Source organism: Odontesthes bonariensis, chromosome 13 (genome assembly GCF_027942865.1).
Source record: "Odontesthes bonariensis isolate fOdoBon6 chromosome 13, fOdoBon6.hap1, whole genome shotgun sequence".
Lineage (NCBI taxonomy): Eukaryota > Metazoa > Chordata > Actinopteri > Atheriniformes > Atherinopsidae > Odontesthes > Odontesthes bonariensis.
In genome coordinates, this window is record NC_134518.1 from 5,359,654 (window position 1) to 5,367,394 (window position 7,741).

The following is a 7,741-nucleotide window of genomic DNA, read 5'->3' on the forward strand; positions in this document are numbered from 1 at the left end:
CTCATGCAACAAGTGTCTTGGCTGTTGTTTAAGAGGGCTCCTGAAGCAAACAAATAGTAGGCATAGCATTTGGAAGCAAGAACTCTTCGGAGGTAAAGCGCCTGCAATAATCTTTAAACTAGATGATGCAGTGCAAGAATAGCAATACGACATGGTATTTCTAAGCAAGGATTGAACTTGGGTTACCTTGCCTGTGAAAATAGTTCTCTTGGAAAAGTCTGCAATGTCAGAAGTGGGATTTGAACCCACGCCTCCAGGGAAGACTGCAATCTAAACTCAGCGCCTTAGACCACTCAGCCATACTGACTGTTAAAAGCGATATTTGATGATACTGTCGGCGGGCCCAGGCATCATTCCAGCGGATATGTGGGTCTGCGTTGTGTTCGTGTTGAAGGGGAACATTGACGAGGCATGCAGCTTCATGGAAGACTCTCCTACTGAGTGATGGGACTGTGATAGCAATTTTCCTGCACCTTGAGAACGGGACACGAAAATCTTATTTCACTCCTTGGCGATAATTGTCTTTTCATCTGACGACTCTATCAGCTACACAGAAATTCATAGTTAGTATAATGGACAATATCTCCGCCTGTCACGCAGAAGATCGGGGTTCGATTCCCCGACGGGGAGGGCTACATTTTTTTGTCAGCTGCCTGCCACCAAGTGATGATTGCTTTGATACTCTCACCCATCTTCGGCCTAAATGTCAATAGCCCCCTTCAAATAGCCTAACATGAGGCCAGGTTGCTTCGGTCAAAAGCCCTTTCCCGTTTATTATGGTGTTAAAGCAATACTATGTAACATTTCTACCTTAAAATAACAGCTTGAACAAAATTGTGCGGCTAGAATGAGTTTTAATATTACGATTGGCCTGTCTCCTATGCCCTTCGGGGGTCTGAGTTGGAAAAACTGCGCTATGTAACTTTGCTGGAGCGGCCCGGGAGCTGAGCGGAAGTACTTCGACTTGCTTTCTGGCACACCTACCGCAGAAACAAATAGACCCCTCTCACGCTCCCAGGTACATTTGATTACTCTTGCCCTCTCGGTCGACATAGCTTGCACCTTCTGACTCCTCGCCGGTTCGTCAACAAACGTGAAAAGTGAAAATGAAAGGGTGTTGTATTTACGACAGTGTAACCGTACATTACCTCCAAGCCTGTAGGGGGAGCTCCAGAGTGGGCTTTTTGAGAAGTTACATTGTATCGCTTTAAGTGCAAACCAAGACCTTATAATCAACAATGTGCCTTTTGCTAATGATTCTTTTCTGCCCAAAGCACTGTAGAAGGTTGTGACAACACAGTTAGTTGAGCTGTGGACAGAAGATTCTCATGCAACAAGTGTCTTGGCTGTTGTTTAAGAGGGCTCCTGTGGCAAACAAATAGTAGGCATAGCTTTTTGAAGCAAGAATTCTTCGGAGGTAAAGCGCCTGCATAATCTTTAAACTAGATGATGCAGTGCAAGAATAGCAATACGACATGGTATTTCTAAGCAAGGATTGAACTTGGGTTACCTTGCCAGTGAAAATAGCTCTCTTGGAAAAGTCTGCAATGTCAGAAGTGGGATTTGAACCCATGCCTCCAGGGGAGACTGCTACCTAAACGCAGCTCCTTAGACCACTCGGCCATTCTGACTGTTAAAAGGGATATTTGATGATACTGTCGGCGGGCCCAGGCATCATTCCAGCAAATATGTGGGTCTGCGTTGTGTTCGTGTTGAAGGGGAACATTGACGAGGCATGCAGCTTCATGGAAGACTCTCCTTCTGAGTGATGGGACTGTGAGAGTAATTTTCCTGCACCTTGAAACGGGACACGAAAATCTTATTTCACTCCTTGGCGATAGTTGTCTTTTCATCTGACGACTGTATCCTGCACACAGAAATTCCTCGTTAGTATAATGGACAGTATCTCCGCCTGTCACGCGGAAGATCGGGGTTCGATTCCCCGACGGGGAGGGCTCTGTTTTTAGTCACCTGCCTGCCACCAAGTGATGATTGTTTTCATACTCTCACCCATCTTTGGCCTAAATGTCAAAAGCCCCCTTCAAATACACTGCCATGTGCAGATATGACAGAGGACGACTACCTAAACTTTACTCCAGCAGCACTTGACTCTCTTGTTGACAGCACTATAGTTTCAATGCGTGCAGCACTGGACAATGTTGCCCCTCTGAAAAGGAAGGTAATCAGTCAGAAGAGGTTGGCTCCTTGGTATAATTCACAGCTGCGTGCTTTAAAGCAGACTGCAAGAAAGTTGGAGAGACAGTGGCGTTCCTCTAATTTAGAAGAGTCTCAGTTAGTCTGGAAAGATAGTTTAATAACGTATAAGAAAGCCCTTCGTAAAGCTAGAACTGCTTATTATTCATCATTGATAGAAGAGAATAAGAATAATCCCAGGTTTCTTTTCAGCACTGTAGCCAGTCTGACTAAGAGTCCGAGCTCTGCTGAGCCAGTTATTCCTTTAACTCTCTGCAGTGATGATTTCATGAGCTTCTTTATTAATAAAATTGTTTCTATCAGAGAGAAGATTGATGAAGTCCTTCCCACTATTATCAGTGATGTATCATCAAGTACAGCAGCTTTAGAAGTATCTTTAGAACCTGATTTGTATTTAGACGGCTTCTGTCCAGTTGATCTCTCTGAACTAACAACAGCAATAGTCTCTTCTAAACCATCAACTTGTGTTTTAGACCCAATCCCAACCAGACTGTTCAAGGAGGTTTTCCCATTAATTGACACTTCCATATTGGATTTGATCAATCTGTCTTTGTTGACAGGATATGTACCTCAGACTTTTAAGGTTGCTGTAATTAAACCTTTACTTAAAAAACCTACTCTTGATTCAGAAGTGTTGGCTCATTATAGACCTATATCCCATCTCCCTTTTATGTCTAAAGTTCTTGCAAAAATAGTTGCAGCTCAGCTTTGTGATCATTTCCACAGAAATAATCTGTTTGAAGAGTTTCAGTCAGGATTCAGAGTGCATCATAGCACAGAAACTGCACTGCTGAAAGTTACCAATGATCTCCTCTTAGCCTCTGATAGCGGACTTGTGTCTGTGCTTGTCCTGTTGGATCTCAGTGCTGCATTTGATACGGTCGATCACAGTATCTTATTACACAGACTTGAACATGTTATTGGGATTAAAGCAACTGCATTAGGCTGGTTTAAGTCATATTTATCTGATAGATTTCAGTTTGTTCTTGTAAATGAAGAATCTTCCTCACACACCAGAGTAAGTCATGGAGTTCCCCAGGATTCTGTGCTTGGACCGATTCTTTTCACTTTATACATGCTTCCATTAGGTAACATTATTAGACAGCATGGCATACATTTCCATTGCTATGCTGATGATACTCAGCTGTACTTATCTATAAAACCAGATGAACCCAATAGGTTGGTCAGACTACAAGCATGTCTTAAAGACATAAAGACCTGGATGACTCGGAACTGTCTGCTTCTAAATTCAGACAAAACTGAAGTCGTTATCTTTGGACCTGAGCGCTTCAGGGAGACATTGTCTAGCTATATAGTTACTCTAGATGGTATTTCCTTGGCTTCTAGTTCTACAGTGAGGAACCTTGGAGTTATTTTTGACCAGAACTTATCATTTGACTCGCATATAAAACAGGTTTCTAGGACTGCCTTCTTTCACCTTCGTAATATTGTTAAAATCAGGAACATCTTGTCTCAGAGTGATGCAGAAAAACTAATTCATGCATTTGTTACTTCAAGATTGGACTACTGTAATTCTTTATTATTGGGCTGTCCCACATATTCTCTGAAAAGCCTTCAGCTGATCCAAAATGCTGCAGCCAGAGTTTTGATGAGAACTAACAGGAGAGATCATTTTTCTCCAGTTTTAGCTTCTCTTCATTGGCTCCCTGTTAAATTCAGAATAGAATTTAAGATTCTTCTCCTTACATATAAAGCTCTTAATGACCGAGCTCCATCATATCTTAAAGATCTCATTGTAAGATATTTTCCAAACAGAGCACTTCGTTCCCAAACTGCAGGTTTACTTGAGGTTTCTCAGAGTTTCTAAAAGTAGAATGGGAGGCAGAGCCTTCAGTTATCAGGCCCCTCTATTGTGGAATAAGCTGCCAGTAAATGTCCGGGAAGCAGACACCCTTTCCACTTTTAAGACCAGGCTTAAAACTTTCCTTTTTTATAAAGCTTATAGTTAGGTCTGTTGAATCTGATAGTGTATCTGCTAGTGTGTCTTGTTCTGCCTCCACCTCTGGCACCCTCTATACTTTCATTACCCCCTACCCGAACCAGGGTTTGAATCCCATTCCTGCTTATCTTACCTCTTTTATTTCTCCCCCTACCCGAACCAGGGTTTGCATCCCCACCCCGCTGTGACTGGTGTGCAGTTGGTGAGAGGCTGAGGTAGCTTGTGGCTGTAAAAAGATGGTTGTTGTGGTGTGAGGAGCAGATCTATATAGGGAGTATAGGGAATTACTCACTGAGTCTGGTCCTTTATTTTATTATTTATTTTTTCGTTAGCACAAGTTTCTTGTGTTTACCTTGAATAGGGATGGCTCAGGTAATCCTGAAACATCCCATAGTTAAGCTGCTATAGGCCTAGACTGCTGGGGGGCCTCATCTGTCACACCTTTCCTCACTTTACTCTCTTTATGTATATGTGATATTATTGTGGTCATTAACTCGTGTTTCCCTGTTCAAACAGATATCCTTTGAATGGTGTTACAGTGCCGCCGCCGCTGCGGCCCTCCCCCCCCTTTCTGTCTTCTCAAACCCCAGCTGGTCGAGGCGGATGGCCACCCTTCCTGAGTCTGGTTCTGCCAGAGGTTTCTTCCTGTTAAAAGGGAGTCGTTTCTTTCCACAGTCGCCTCAGGCACGCTCAGGCCGGGAGATTGGACCGAAAAACAAAAAGTTTTCAGTGCAATCTGTTGGTTTTCTTAGCTAGGAAATTGTTTTTGAATTGCCTCTATATGAACGAATTGGATTATTTTATGAATTATGATTATTATTAATTAATTGAATTCCAATTGGCTTGAATTGGACTTACTATCTAAGTGCCTTGAGATGACATTTGTTGTATTTGGCGCTATATAAATAAAAATGAATTGAATTGAAAATAGCCAAACATGAGATCAGGTTGCTTCGGTCAAAAGCCCTTTCCCGTTTTACTGTGTTGTTAAGTGCAAACAAAGACCTTATAATCAACACTGTGCCTTTTGCTAATGATGTTGTCCTGCCCAAAGCACTGTAGAAGGTTGTGACAAAATAGCTAGTTGAGCTGTGGTCAGAAGATTCTCATGCAACAAGTGTCTTGGCTGTTGTTTAAGAGGGCTCTTGAGGCAAACAAATAGTAGGCATAGCATTTGGAAGCAAGAACTCTTCGGAGGCAAAGCGCCTGCAATAATCTTTAAACTAGATGATTCAGTGCCAGAATATCAATACGACATGGTATTTCTAAACAAGGATTAAGCTTGGGTTGCCTTGCCAGTGAAAACAGTTCTCTAGGAAAAGTCTGCATTGTCAGAAGTGGGATTTGAACCCACGCCTCCAGGCGAGACTGCGACCTAAATGCAGCGCCTTAGACCACTCGGCCATCCTGACCTCTAAAAGGTATATTTGATGATACTGTCGGTGGGCCCAGGCATCATTCCAGCGGATATGTGGGTCTGCGTTGTGTTCGTGTTGAAGGGGAACATTGACGAGGCATGCAGCTTCATGGAAGACTCTCCTTCTGAGTGATGCAATTGTGATAGCAAGTTCCTGCACCTTGAAACGGGACACGAAAATCTTATTTCACTCCTTTGCAATAGTTGTCTTTTCATCTGACGACTGTATTTGCGAAACTGAAACTCCTCGTTAGCATAATGGACAGGATCTCCGCCTGTCACGCGGAAGATTGGGGTTCGATTCCCCCGACAGGGAGGGCTTGGTTTTTAGTCACCTGCCTGCCACCAAGTGATGATTGTTTTCATACTCTCACCCATCTTCGGCCTAAATGTCAAAAGCCCCCTTCAAATAGCCTAACATGAGGCCAGGTTGCTTTGGTCAAAACCCCTTTCCCGTTTACTATGGTGTTAAGTGCAAACCAAGACCTTATAATCAACACTGTGCCTTTTGCTAATGATTTTGTCCTGCCCAAAGCACTGTAGAAGGTTGTCACAAAACAGCTAGTTGAGCTGTGGTCAGAAGATTCTCATGCAACAAGTGTCTTGGCTGTTGTTTAAGAGGGCTCCTGAGGCAAACAAATAGTAGGCATAGCATTTGGAAGCAAGAACTCTTCAGAGGTAAAGCGCCTGCAATAATCTTTAAACTAGATGATGCAGTGCCAGAATAGCAATACAACATGGTATTTCTAAGCAAGGATTAAACTTGGGTTAACTCGCCAGTGAAAATAGTTCCTAGGAAAAGTCTGCAATGTCAGAAGTGGGATTTGAACCCACGCCTCCAGGGGAGACTGCGACCTAAACGCAGCGCCTTAGACCACTCGGCCATACTGACTGTTAAAAGGGATATTTGATGATACTATTTTGCGGGCCCAAGCATCATTCCAGTGGATATGTGGGTCTGCGTTGTGTTCGTGTTGAAGGGGAACATTGACGAGGCATGCAGCTTCATGGAAGACTCTCCTACTGAGTGATGGGACTGTGATAGCAATTTTCCTGCACCTTGAAACAGGACACGAAAATCTTATTTCACTCCTTGGCGATAGTTGTCTTTTCATCTGACGACTGTATTAGCTACACAGGAATTCCTCGTTAGTATAATGGACAATATCTCCGCCTGTCACGTGGAAGATGGGGGTTCGACTCCCTGACAGGGAGAGCTTGGTTTTTAGTCACCTACCTTCCACCAAGTGATGATTGTTTTCATACTCTCACCCATCTTCGGCCTAAATGTCAATAGCCCCCTTCAAATAGCCTAACATGAGGCCAGGTTGCTTTGGTCAAAAGCCCTTTCCCGTTTTACTGTGTTGTTAAGTGCAAACAAAGACTTAACAACTTAACACCATAGTAAACGGGAAAGGGCTTTTGACCGATGCAACCTGGCCTCATGTTTGGCTATTTGAAGGGGCCTATTGACATTTTGGGTGAGAGTATCAAAGCAATCATCACTTGGTGGCAGGCAGCTGATAAAAGACAAAGCTCTCCCCGTCAGGGTATCGAACTCCTTGCTTAGCAATACCATGTCGTATTGCTATTCTGGCACTGCATCATCTTGTTTAAAGATTATTGCAGCCGCTTTACTTCCGAAGAGTTCTTGCTTCCAAATGCTATGCCTACTATTTGTTTGCCTCAGGAGCCCTCTTAGACAACAGCCAAGACACTTGTTGCATGAGAATCGTCTGACCACAGCTCAACTAGCTGTGTTGTCACAACCTTCTACAGTGCTTTGGACAGGACAGAATCATTAGCAAAAGGCACATTGTTGATTATAAGGTCTTGGTTTGAACTTTACACCATAGAAAACGGGAAAGGGCTTTCGAGCGAAGCAACCTGTTCTCATGTTTGGCTTTTTGAAGGGGCCTATTGACATTTTGGCCGAAGATGGGCGAGAGTATCAAAGCAATCATCACTTGGTGGCAGGCAGCTGATAAAAGCCACAGCGCTCAACTTCAGGGAATTGAACCCTCATCTTCCGCTTGACAGGCGGAGATACTGTCCATTATACTAACGAGGAATTTCAGTTTTGCAAATACAGTCGTCAGATGAAAAGACAACTATTGCCAAAGAGTGAAATAAGATTTTCGTGTCCCATT

General features: G+C 43.4%; 4 non-coding genes across 4 annotated transcripts; 1 reads left to right on the forward strand and 3 right to left on the reverse strand.

Moving 5' to 3' along the window:
* Positions 1–224: 224 nt before the first annotated feature.
* On the reverse strand, positions 225–307 carry trnal-uag (transfer RNA leucine (anticodon UAG)). Its single transcript has one exon. It is a non-coding gene; the product is annotated as a tRNA-Leu (tRNA).
* Positions 308–1,881: 1,574 nt separating this feature from the next.
* On the forward strand, positions 1,882–1,953 carry trnad-guc (transfer RNA aspartic acid (anticodon GUC)). Its single transcript has one exon. It is a non-coding gene; the product is annotated as a tRNA-Asp (tRNA).
* Positions 1,954–5,503: 3,550 nt separating this feature from the next.
* On the reverse strand, positions 5,504–5,586 carry trnal-uag (transfer RNA leucine (anticodon UAG)). The gene has a single exon. It is a non-coding gene; the product is annotated as a tRNA-Leu (tRNA).
* An 814-nt stretch (positions 5,587–6,400) lies between these two features.
* trnal-uag (transfer RNA leucine (anticodon UAG)) lies at positions 6,401–6,483 on the reverse strand. The gene has a single exon. It is a non-coding gene; the product is annotated as a tRNA-Leu (tRNA).
* Positions 6,484–7,741: the final 1,258 nt, after the last annotated feature.